The sequence below is a fragment of the Mus pahari genome, chromosome 12 (genome assembly GCF_900095145.1).
Source record: "Mus pahari chromosome 12, PAHARI_EIJ_v1.1, whole genome shotgun sequence".
NCBI lineage: Eukaryota > Metazoa > Chordata > Mammalia > Rodentia > Muridae > Mus > Mus pahari.
This window is the reverse complement of record NC_034601.1, coordinates 67,729,666-67,743,121: the sequence shown is the minus strand read 5'-3', so window position 1 is coordinate 67,743,121 and position 13,456 is coordinate 67,729,666.

Here is a 13,456-nt window from a genome sequence, read left to right as displayed (position 1 = left end):
AACTAGAGACAAAAGGAAAAGAACACAGAAAGCCAGCATAGGCAAATGAATCCCCATGTTTGGTCCCTTTACCAAACAATTGAATAATTATTATTTCAATGTTAATATATTCAAGTTAAGATGGAAATAAGAAAGAAGAGGGTTTTTTTAATTTTGTTTGTTTGCTTTCTGCTTTCTGTATGTTTCATTTTGGGGGTATATTTTGTTTTGTTTTTCACTTTTTGTTTTTGGCAGGTAAAACTTAACCAAGATACCACTTTTCAAAACATAACTAAAACCAATTATAAAGAATTCACTATGGTACTTACAGTCAACTTAGAATATACAATGAAATGACAGTCACATATGCTTGACACAAGGAAGAACCTAAAAGAAAATGTTTGTGTATATTCACAAAAGTTTCTTCTAAAAGAGAGATGCAAGCATCCACTTTTTCCAGGTGAAATTTGTTTCATTTGCTTAAGCAAAGAATTAAGAGAACTGGAAGTTTTGGGTCGGTGCTAAGTGGAGCAGCCTTCCACTGCCCCTCTGGAAAGCACATGTTTCTCAAGAGGCACAGGATTCAATCAAATTTTAAACATTCTGCCTTTGAACATGAACAGCCACAATAGACAAGGCATCATCAGGAGTTGGATGACAGCCCCATGGTGCACAGTCCTGGACGGACCCACAAGATGCTTCTGGCCCTCACTGTGGAAAAGGAACCAGAAAAACCTGGAGGGAAAGTGTTTATCTGAAAGCACTTCAGGTACAGATATCAGCATAAGATGAATACTCAAAATGTTCTTGAGATTCCTATGTCTAGTCCCATCTGATTTTTCTAGTTCTAGTGAGTTGTTCAAGCTAACGTGATACTTCCTTTCCCTTAACTACTTACTTTATAAAAGAATTCACTAACAAATGAGCTAAGGATTTGCAAAGGTCATTTATGCCTGAAGAATACTGAACAAAAGCCTTAGGTGCCAACTTTACACATGCAGACACCAGCAATCATTTTTAAATTGACACACAGGAAATTGAGAATAATAGCTAAATTACCAAGGCAGTAATCAACATGTCCTATTTTCTCATGTAGAAAGATAGGGACAAGTCTTGTTGGCAAAAGTGCAACTCTAAAAGGCTAAATTAATGAATATATATCATTATGTGGGAATTAAAGTTGACGTGTATAGCTGTATATGGGGAATTATTCAGCTGATTCATTTTGTGTTCGTTGTTTACAGATCTTGCTTTGAAGCCCTCAGTGCACAAAAGGACTTAGTCAATCACCCATAAACGTAAAATGACACTGCTTAGTTGTATTTTGCATCCTCCTATTCAACAAGTATCTCAAGATGACAAAATTTTGGGTGACATGCTAACCATTGAGAGTCCTACATAAATAAAATAGAGGTCATGATTAAGCATTGGAAAAGTATATTTTAATATGTGTAAAAATCAATGTCGCATATGCAAGTGATTTTCATTCATTTCTATGTTGATGTTTGGTCTGTTGCATTGTATTGTAATGTTTTGCTAAATTCTATACCTAGGCCTATGTTTAACTTCTCACACATAGAAGCTTTTGTTGTGCAATCCTTGTTCTATATCCCATTGTTCTTTGATTTAAAACTATTGGTTAAATAAAATTGGCTATAGCCAATTACTGGAGAGATTAAGAGTAGGCAGGTAGGGAGTGATCTGGTTGAAGGAGGAGAGACCAGGAAGAAAAGAGGGAGAAAGAGGAGGAGGGAGAGGAGGACAAGGAGGAGGAGGAGGAGGAGGAGGAGGAGGAGGAGGAGGAGGAGGAGGAGGAGGAGGAGGAGGAGGAGGAGGAGGAGGAGGAGGTAGCCATCAGGAGGAGAGATGAACCATGAACACATGGCCAGGAGAAACAACAAGTATCTGGGGTACACCCCTGTAGAAGTAGCCAGGTTTGAAGATAGCAGAGAAGATTAGGGGTGACTTCTAGTAATCCTCAAAGCCAAATACAATAACCATAGTCTAAGTGTCATTTCTTTGTAAGCTAGTTAGGAATAAGCTTAAATTGTTCATACATTTCGATATTGTTGTTTTAATAGTTTCAACTCATAAATGGGGGAATTATTGAATAAATATTGAATTAAAAGTATTTGGTATAATTTTATCACTGGACAAGGTCAGCCTTGTCACCAGTGAATTCATCTTCTATCAAGTTCAACCTCTGCAGTATCCTCATTTGTTCTCTTGTCTGCAAACCTTAGATACCCATGTCTCCATTTTCATCCTTCATACTCCTGAGCATAAACCTAGAACACCTATATTCCTCCACTCACTTGTCCCAGGATGACTGGCTCTCTCAATGCTGCCCTCTAGTGACTGTGATTTGCCACCTATACTAATCTGCTCTTTTGTACCCTGAGTGGGGCTGTTTTGCACTGGGAGCCTGGATCATCCCAGAAACAGTCATCTCAAAAGTACCTTTAGAAAGGTTCTCTCTCCCACCGTCCCGGGTAAAGTGAAGCACCTCTTTCTCCTTCCTTGCTAGGTTTTAATTATCTACAGCCCATTGTTAAAATACAAGTCTATGAATGGGATGTCATTCTCTCTCATTAGTCTATGAGCTCCCATCGTATTGATCCACTCTTCCCTACATCCAGTGTGTAATATTAAATGATTAGAACAGATAATTGATTAAATTCATTGGCAAAAATCCAGTAAATTGAAAACTCTTTGAATGGAGGTTGACATTTCCCTTACCATTATATACTCCCCGAGCAGAACGAGAACATATAATATTAATTAATACATGCTTGCAGTTAATTAAAGACTATTCAAGGAAAAGATCAATAAAAGCAGGGGAGAACCCTGCTTTCAATGTCTGGTTATGTCCTTGTGCTGGCTAATCTTGGTTATCAATTTGATCATATGTGGTTCTGCTAAGTAAGCAGCCACTGAGCGGGTCCATGGGTGATATTTCTTGGAAGGAACAACACAGGTGGGAAGGGCAGAAACTTCCTGTCCTGGCTCAGGCACAAAGTGATAGAAAGAAGCATTGTGTCACTGTTTACTACCCCTATGCATCCACCATTCCACCTGCCTTCCTGCCTCCCTGCCTGCCTGCCTGCTCTCTGAAACTATATTGCTGTTACTGCTGCTACCATCCTCTTCTGACTGTCAGACTCTAGCGTTTTCAGCTTTTCATCTTCGACTGGAGACCTGTAGCTCCCCAGGAATCCTCTAGATCTTTAGTGCCAGGTTGAGATTGTTGAGGCATTCAGTCTGGTGGACTGAGCAACCATTGGATGCCCACCAGGCATTCAGGGCACAGACTGCTCCTGCCCAGCTAATACAATATAAACCAACCGAATACATCTCTTTTAAAATACAAGTATGTAAATTTATTTTATTGGTCTGATATGCTCATCTAATGTATAAAGAGATTTGTTTTAAAATGAGCAATTCACTGTTTGCAGAAGGAATATGTCTTAGGGTTTTAGTGCTATGAACATTCACCCTGAACAAGTCAACTCTTATAAGGACATTTAAATTGGGGGTGGCTTACAAGTTCAGAGGTTCAGTCCATTATTATCATGGCAGGAAGCATGGCAGCATCCAGACAGGCATTGTGCAGATGGAGCTGAGAGATCTATATCATCATTTGAAGGCCTTTAGGAGAAGACTGGCTTTCTGACAACTAGGAGTAGTGTCTTAAAGCCCACTACCACAATGACTCACTTTCTCCCACAATGCCACACCCACTTCAACAAGGCCACACCTCCTACTAGTGCCACTTCATTTCTGGATGTAGTACATACCAGATATAGCTAAGTTGACAACCAGGAATGGAGGAGTGTTCCTCTCTCTCGACAGTCTATGCTGTCACCTGAGGTTTTCATCTTAGCCATTTTGACTGGTGTACTGGCTAGTTTTGTGTCAACTTGATACAGGCTGGAGTTATCACAGAGAAAGGAACTTCAGTTGGGGAAATTTGTCCATGAGATCCAGCTGTAAGGCATTTTCTCAATTAGTGATCAAGGGGGGAGGTTCCCTTGTGGGTAGTGCCATCTCAGGGCTGGTAGTCTTGGTTCTATAAGAGAGCAAGCTGAGCAAGCCAGTGGAAGCAAGTCAGTAAAGAACATCCCTCCATGGCCTCTGCATCAGCTCCTGCTCCCTGACCTGCTTGAGTTCCAGTCTTGACTTCTTTCACTGATGAACAGCAATGTGGAAATGTAAGCTGAATAAACCCTTTCCTCCCCAATTTGCTTCTTGGTCATCATGTTTGTGCAGGGATAGAAACCCTGACTAAGACAAATTGGTACCAGCATAACGGGGTATTCCTGTGACAACCTGACCATGTGTTGGGGAGGACTGTGGAAGGACTTTGGAACTTTGGGTCAGAAGATCCACTCAGTGTTAAGAGCTCTGTGAGATGTTGTGTAGGAGCTTGGAAGATAGCTGTATATGTAGCTGAGGATGGCCTAGTCAGTCATCAATGGGAGGAGAGGCCCTAGGTCCTGTGAAGGTTCTATGTTCCAGTATAGGGGAAGGCCAGGAGTGGGAATGGGAGTGGGTGGGTTGGGGAGCAGGGGAAGAAAGGAGGGGATAGGTGTTTAGGAAATGGGATAACATTTGAAATGTAAATGAAGAAAATATTGAATAAAAATTTTTAATAAAAAGTTAAGTGTTAAAAAAGTTGACAATCAGGAATAGCCATCACAGAATATAATTTTAAAAAGCAAAATTTATGATTAATATTTAGATGTTAAGTTGTTAGCCCAATTAAGATTAAAAAATACTTTACAATTATTTACTGCCCCATCTTTCATATTTTTAAAGACTGGGGTTGTAAAAATAATGTTTACTTTGTACTAACAAATTTGAATTCAAATTTCTTTATGACATTAGCCATGTTATCTCATTTAGAGACAGTGAAGATGTGAGAAAAAAATCCAGGGGTTGGAAAATAATAAATATATTTAATATTATTAAAAACATTCTACCTGCCAAGCTATTGACTATGAATGTATCAGCATAGTCACAGGTACATTTTGGTTATTCTGGATTCCAAATATTTCTGCTTCATATAATTCTGCTCTTTTACTAACTTTATTATGAATTTAGAAACTATGGCTTGTCCAGAGAACTTCCAAAGAACTGAATGTACTCACTAAGGACTGTTTATCTTAACAGCAGTGGGAATTGTAGGCAACAGATGCTTTCACGTTCATTCATGCTTAATGGAGACTTTAGTCCTGAGTTGATAAGCCATAGGAGTTTTTATTTGGTTAATAATATTTCTCTTCCACCTAACTTTTCAAACACTGAGCCAAGTAGTGGTTATTCATCAATACAACAAAACCAAAATAGAAAAAAGAATCTGACTGCAGTTGTGGAGATGGCTAAAAGCTCTTGCCATACAAGAGGAACAGAATTCAGATCCAGATCCACTACACGTGTGAAAATGCTAGGTTGATGTGGCCAACCAGCCTGTGATTGACTCTGGGCTGAAAGGCAGGGGCATGTTATTCCTGGGGCACGCTGGCTGGTGAGACTAGATGTTTTAATGAGTCTCAGTTTGACTGAGAGACTCTGCCTCAAAGAACAAAGTAAAACAGTGATCCAGGAAGATTTCCAGTGTCAGCATGCCAGTGTGCACAAGCAACCTCACACTTGGAAATACCTCATATATAAAAGGAATAAAAAATAAGTACAGGGCAAAAAATAGTTTCAGTTAAGCACGAAGGAGCTAGTGTGGAGATAGATAAGCAAGGTGAACAGTCCCGAGTCTTTGTAGAAACTGAATATGGTGCTTTGCACTAGCTGTCCCAGCCTTGACTCTGTGTAATGTGGAGAAACCTTTATTAGAAACAGAACTGAGTAGTAGCTCATCAATTAAAACTAAAATGTTGACATTATGTTTGGTTGGCTGTTATTCCTCCACTGGATATTAACGACAGGATTGCTTTTTTAATGTTTTCTACTGTGGGTGGGTTGGCATCCATGTTTGCTTTGTGGTATGATGCAGAATGTCTTCCAGCACCAAAGGGACTAGAATGTAGGGGTAAAGCTCCACGTAGGCACCAGCTCTTCTTCTCCGTGTTGAGTGAGTCATGTGAATATAGTCCTCGGGAATGCTGGTGCTCACTTTGCAGTGAGAAACTCTTTGTCTTAACACCATGGATTCTTTGGGGACCTCCTTGACCAGTGACTCATTTGCGTGCAACCCAATACCTCCACTGGAAGCCTTTCCTGGCTACAAGTGGAGTGTCCCCTTTGCTCCATGTCCTTGCCAGCATGAGCTATCATTTATGGTAGTTGTCTCAGTCAATCTGACAGGTGTAGGATGGAATCTCAAAGTAGTTTTGATGTTGCATTTCCCCAATGGCAAAGGATGTTAAGCATTTCTTTAACTGTTTCTAGGCTTAAGGTTCCTTTATTGAGAATTCTCTATTTAGATCTGTACCCCATATTTTAACTAGATTGGGTTTTGGTGATATTTAGTTTCTTTCTTTTTTTTTTTAATATATTTTGGATATCAGTCCTCTGTTGGGTGTGAAGTTGATTTAAAAAAAAGTCTTTCCTATAGGCTGCTTCTTTGTCAAATTGACTGTGTTCTTTGTCTTACAGAAGCTTTTCAGTTTAATGAGGTCCCACTTATTGGCAATCTTAATACCTATATTATCAATTCAGAAAGGAGTCTCCTGTACCAATGTGTTCAAGGTTAGTCCCACTTTCTCTTACATCAGGTTTGATATGTCTAGTTTATGTTGAGGTATTTAATCCACTTGAACTTGAGTTTTGTACAGGGTGATAAATATATTCATATATCCATATGTATTTGCATTCTTCTACATGCAGACATCCAGTTTGACCAGCACCATTTGTTGCATATGCTTTCTTTTTTCCAGTGTGTATTTCTGGCTACTTTACAAAAAACTGGTGTACGTATGTTTGGATTCATACCTGGGTCTTCATTTCGATTCTGCTGATCATTGTGCTTGTATTTATAAGATCATGTAGTTTTTGTTACTATAGGTCTATAGTACAACTTGAAATCAGGAATCGTGAAACCTCCAGGAGTTCTTTTATAGTTCAGGATTGTTTTAGTTATCCTTTGTTTTTTCTTTTTCATAAGAAATTGAGAGTTGATCTTTCATATTCTGTGAAAATTTTTGTTATAATTATGATATGGATGGCGTTAAATCTGTAGATTGGTTTTTGTTAGGATGACCACTTTTACTGTGTTAATCCTATTGATCCACGAGCATGGAAGTTCTATCCATCTTCTGAAATCTTCTTCAATTTCCTTCTTTAAAAAGTTGAAGTGTTTACCAGACAAGTTTCATTTGCTTCGTTAGAGTTACCCCTGCCTGAGATATTTTGTATTATTTGAGGTTATTGCGAAAGGTGTTGTTTCCCTGGTTGTTATTGATTGTGATTTAAGCTGGTGCCCAGGTAACTGGGTTTGGGATAATTTATAGTTCTACGTGCTGATTTCTAGATTTGTCTTTGCTTGGCAGACATTTTTTTCTTTGATTTCTGTTTCCTCTCTGGATTTTTGGAGCATATGATAGCTGTTTGTTGCCTGTTTTGCTGGTATACACAAATGGTGTGTTCACAGGGAATACCTGCTGATGTTGGAGACTGGGATATAGGGAAGAGTGATGCTTGGGGCTTGCTGGGGTGGGGGAGGAGAGAGAGAGAGAGAGAGAGAGAGAGAGAGAGAGAGAGAGAGAGAGAGAGAGATATTAGTTGGGGGAAGGAGATTTAGAGGAGGTCTGTAGAATCCGTAGGAAATGTGGGCACAAGGGCATGCGGGAGGCTGCTGCTCATGACCTTTTGCAGTGCTAGGGACAAGGCTGAGGTATTCTAGAGGAACAGAGAAAAGAGATGTGCGGGTATCCTATTGATTTTTTGGCAGGAGTTAAAAGGAGTTTTAAAAGAGATTTTAGTTATATAGCACTTCAAGACTTCAGTTAAAAAAAACTGTTAACATTTTTTAGCATAGATGAATGTTCTTTTATCCCTAGGTTATGACAATTTATACTTTCCTTTGATCTCTGATCTGCATTTGGTAATTGATCGAAATCAGGGAGGAGGAGTTTCTAATAGTTACTCATAAAATGTTTTCTGTGTGATAGAGCTGAAGAGAACGTTCTTTTGAAAAAAATGCAATTTTGAATCAAGATATGCTAGGAAGACCTCCCCAAAAGAAAAAAATTAAAGGTCAAGAAAAATACTAAGGAAAAGAAGAAGTTTCGTGTACCATGTTAAATGAGTAGATTTCTACCAAGGTTTTGCCTTATTGTATCCCAGTATAATTTCAATACATATGAATTAACGGTATAGTTGGCATATTGTGGTGATTTGAGTGAGAATGGCCCTCATAAATTCATATGCTTGAATGTTTGGTCTACAGTTGATGGAACATTTTGGGAAGGATAGGGAGGTCTGACATCATAGAAGAATTGTGTTTGTCATTGGGAATAGGGTTTGATATTTCAAAAGCCCATACCAGACCTAGTCTCTTTCTATCTCTGCCTTCTGCTTGTGTATCGTATATAAGCCCTCAGCTTTTGTCTGTACATGCTGGGGCGGGGTGAGGGGAGAAGCCCTCTCAGAAGCTTTTGGTGTTATAGCTCTCTTAGATAATATTCAGTGGAACAGCTTGTTTACTTTATTTGGGGTAAACAAGGCTCTATGAATGTTGGAGAGTGGGAAGGGGTTTTCTTAGGGTGAATGTATATTGACTGGGGCTTAAGGCGTTGGAAATGTCTCATTTGCATGGAGAGGCATTCCAGGTATAGATCCTTATGGAGAGAAAGGGAGTTGAACCTGTGATTTGACAAAGAACTATGGGACATTTCTCAGGTAGGGGATGTGGGGTTAGGATTCCACAGATAAGATCAGGTGGAGAAGAGGAAAAGGGAGTTCTCCATTTTGTGCTGAGCTCAGGGAACTGTCAGGTCTTTGTAGGTTATGTGATCTTAGCAGTAGGGTTTCCCCACAGTCACGGACTCACACAGTGAATCTATAAGCAAGCCCCAATAAAATGGTTATTTTTTTCATAAGTTGGCTTGGTCATGCATTGTACCTCTTTCCAGGAATAGAACAACATCTAGGATGGACACACACACACACACAAACACACACACAATATTTCATTATATATAAATCAGCAAAATTACCGTTTATTTCCTATGTACAACTGTAGAACAATCATGGAATTTTCTTTTAATATTGTACATGCTTAGTACAATTTCCTCCTCATGAGTTACCCTGTGCTTCCTATTTACTTTGGAGTTTCAATCTGGTGATTGTCTTTAGCATAACTCTTTGGAAACAAATGCTGAATTGATTTTTCACAGGTGGCATGGTTTAAGCAAGAGAAACGTGTGTCCCCACAATTCTGGAGACACGGTTCCTCCTGTCTGAGGCATACTTCCTTCTCTAGCCTCTCTCCTTGGATTGTGGGCAGATGATCTCTTTTTGTGCTTAGTGTTCCTTTTGTGCATGGGTCTCTGTTCCAGCCCATCTCCTCTTGATAAGATCCCCAGTGATATGGAGTGATGACCCACCCTAATGAGATTGCTTTACCTTAAAGCTATTGCTATATACAGTCATATTCTGAGCTATTAAAGGTTAAAATGTTTATATATGAATATCAGGGGAACAAAAATCGTATTATATAAAAGTCATATCCTATAAGCTTGAAGTTGCGTACTTCATGTTGGGGAATCCATGGGAATGGAAGTGAAAGCATTAAGAGTAAGCATTGGTACAGTTGTATTGTGTATCATGCCTGACAACGCTTCTGCCAACGCAAGTTGTTCATCAGTTTCCTTATCATTTGGCTGAACATGGGTGGGGCCACAGGCAAGGAAGCTCTCTAATAGCCAAAGCCAGCTCTTATGGAATTTATTTCATGATGGTAGCACTTCCAGGAAACTCCTTTTAGAGGAAAACCTGTGTAGTGTAAGTCTATAGTGTTACATCCATCAATGTGTTGTTTGTGAAATATATTAAATTTGGGATTAATATATGATAATATTCTTTATAAAATATCACAACTATTTTTTCTTATAAAAATGAAGCTAGGCTACTTGAATTGAGACTTACCTGTAGAGCTTGCACTCTATATTCTACTTAAATAAGGTTGTTCTACTGTTCTGAAGATTGCACACTCTGCAATAGCAGATGCCTAAAGTGCTTTCTGAGGCAGGTTTATATGCAACCATTAGCCATTTGATTTGTAGAAAATACTTTTAAAAGGAAAGATTGACATTGAATTCTTCTTTGTTGAACAAGCAAAAGACCAAATGGCTTTTGATAAAGCACTAACAAATCAAAACTAGATCTGACCTAATTTTAATCCAGAAGCAACTAATCCTGAATGTGCTGGAAAGGTGAATATTCTAACCTTTGATTAGAACTGCATCTTAAAATACTCTACAGATGAAATACATTTTGGATAGTTGTGACATATCAAGCAAGATAAGCAGAAAATAAAGTAAGATAAAGAACACAGACAGAAAGATTGATGGCATTGGCACAGTTTTTAAAACACACAAAATATTATGTTAAGGGCCATGATCTTTTATTGAAACTACAGGAGTAGAGAAACACCTGACGAACCATCAGAGATATGGCACATTTTCCTATTTTTTGTTTATTACTTATTTATTTTTCTTTTCAGATGTAAAGGCAAATTCCTTTTTGTTCTTATTCATGATGAAATACATTAAAATGGAATTCTTGCATTTCATTAATGGCCCCCAAATCTCTGTTTCCTCAGGGTACACTGAGTCCTGAATGATTAAGCTGGATGACCAGTGCCTGATGTGAGTTTGCAGAAAGGAGAGGAATCAGCTGTCCTAGAGAGAATTAGTGGCCTCACTGAACACCATGACATTAAATATGCCTCAGTGGCATGTGAACATTGAGATAAAGCTGTAAGCAAAAATTATTGATGATATATGGCTCGTCTCATAATAATGGTCATTTATTGAACCAGGTATTATAAAAATAAAACCTAATAAAGTCAAGATTTTAAAATTAAGAGACATATTGTAAGATGGTATCCTCCAAATTTTGTCATTGATTAATACCAAATGCTTTCCAAAGGCCAACATAACCACAAAAATCACATAGACTCCTTTAACTTGGACATCTATAATTAACATCAATAAGGTATCTGTACTGACTTATCAGAGGCAGTGACATTATTGTGGTTTCTTTTGTTACCATGATCTCTTTGATTAAAAGAATTCAAACATATTAGAAATAATCCCTAAATGTTATAGTACAAGATATGATCTCTAAATGTTGCAGTAAGAGATGCAACAATCAAAAGGAAAGCACTGGTAGGCTTGGTTTCTGGAGAACTGGCTCTCTCAGCTAGGTCTTTATGCATCACCTTGTCCAATCCCTTTGGCAGGGTTTATAGCAAATTCACCAAGTGAAACCTGCACCAGAACTGATCTTTATATTTATCAATTTCTAGTGAATCTTCAAGACCAAATAAAAGGATATCCCATTCCACATTATTTTATTTCCACATGAACCAGATTTTCTTGGCTTTTTTTTTGCTTTTATTAATTTCTAATAGATTACTTAAATATTGGTCAAAACTCTTTTTGCTTTTCAGACACACTGGACTGACCAGTGAAAGCTGAAATACCTTTTTCATGCTTGTTCCCATGATATTGCAGAACACACTACATCCTCAAGAATTTTTGAGTGAAAATAGCTGGAAGCACTAGACAAAAAGAAAATGAATATATGCCTTTTATGTTTCTAGGAAAGTCACAGTCACCTTACACTATAAATAAGGGTAATTTCAATCATGAAGACCGCTAAGCAAATAGAAAAGTATATGTCAGAATAAAATGTATATGTGCATTAAATTAGATTACAAAGCTGTTCATAACCAGTTCCTTGGGGAAAAAAAAAACACAGAAATCACACATTTGATTCTAGGGTAGGCATCAGACACAATGAGAGGAAAGATCAATAGTTTAAATCCTTGGCTCTGAAGCAATGGTTCTCAACCACTCCAATGTTGCTACCATTTGATGCAGTGTCGCATGTTATGGTGACCCACAAACATAAAATACTTCTGTTGCCACTCCCTAGCTGTAGTTTTGCTACCGATATTAAACACAATGCAAATATCTGATAGGCAAGATATTTGATCCCTGTGAAAGGGATTGTTCAACCCCCAAGGGGCTGCAAACCACAGGTTCAATATTGCTGCTCTAAGGGAAAAGAATCAGCAAGTGTATAAGTGTATAAGGTTAAGAGGAAAAAATATATTATTTAGAAAGAAAAGGAGTTATTTTTCACAGAGAGGAGGATAACGTAAGGGTGGAGAGAAACTGGTTTCAGACACATGAAGATCTATGAGGATAGTGTTTAACCTAATTGTTAATTACACCTAAAGAAAAACTCACTGGAAATCTCAGGCTTCAAAACAAAACAATATGCCTGATTAAGAACTTGCTTAACTCCTCTATGTATATTTTAATAGATATTTTTTAATAGATATTTTCTTTATTTACATTTCAAATGTTATCCCCTTTCCTGATTTCCCCTTCACAAACCCCCTATTCCCTCCCCCTCCCCCTGCTCACCAACCCACCCACTCCTGCTTCCTAGCCCTGGAATTCCCCTACACTGGGGCAGAGAGCCTTAGTTTCTTCATAGTGTTTAAGAATGGAATAAATGACTGAAGCAATATCACCTCATGATTCATAGTCTCTGTCTTGGACAAAGTAAGACATTAATGGTATTTTTCTCATGCACTTTTTGTTTATAAGAAAGATCCTATATATGAACAGCTCAAAAAAAAACCACAAAAAAACAAAAACCAAAGAACAAAACAAACAAACAAACAAACAAACAAAAAACAAAAACAAAAAACCAACCACAACAAAAAAAACAAACCAAAACCCAAAACTCTTAGACATACTTAGGGTCTTGTAATGAATGAAAATTAAAAAAAAAAACTAATCAGTTTATAAAATCACACTCATTTGTTTATAATTGGTTGAAATTCAGTTGAAAATCATCAAATGATTATTATGAACATTGATAAATAATTTGGTGAGTAATCTGGAGGACAGTATTCTACTAATCCACTCATAGATAATCAATTTTATGGATCCCAAATGTTTATTATAAGCTAGGGATGCCTACTGAGTCCTATGAAATTCAATATACTTTTGATACTGATGGCAAATTTCCCATTGTCATTTCAACCAGAAAATAGTAAAAATTGGGTACGAAGTGCTGCCTTTCTTTGGACAGCCCCATTTTCCTATTCTCTGAGAAAGGCGGGCAGCAAACTGACTTTTCAGACCCAACCAGCCCGATGACAGACTCCAAAGGTCCCTCCGGATTCCTTATATTCAGACCGCAAAAAAAAGGAGAAAAATTATAAGGGACGTCTTGTTTTTGGCTCTTGTCTTACTCAGAGTTTCTATTTCTGCACAAA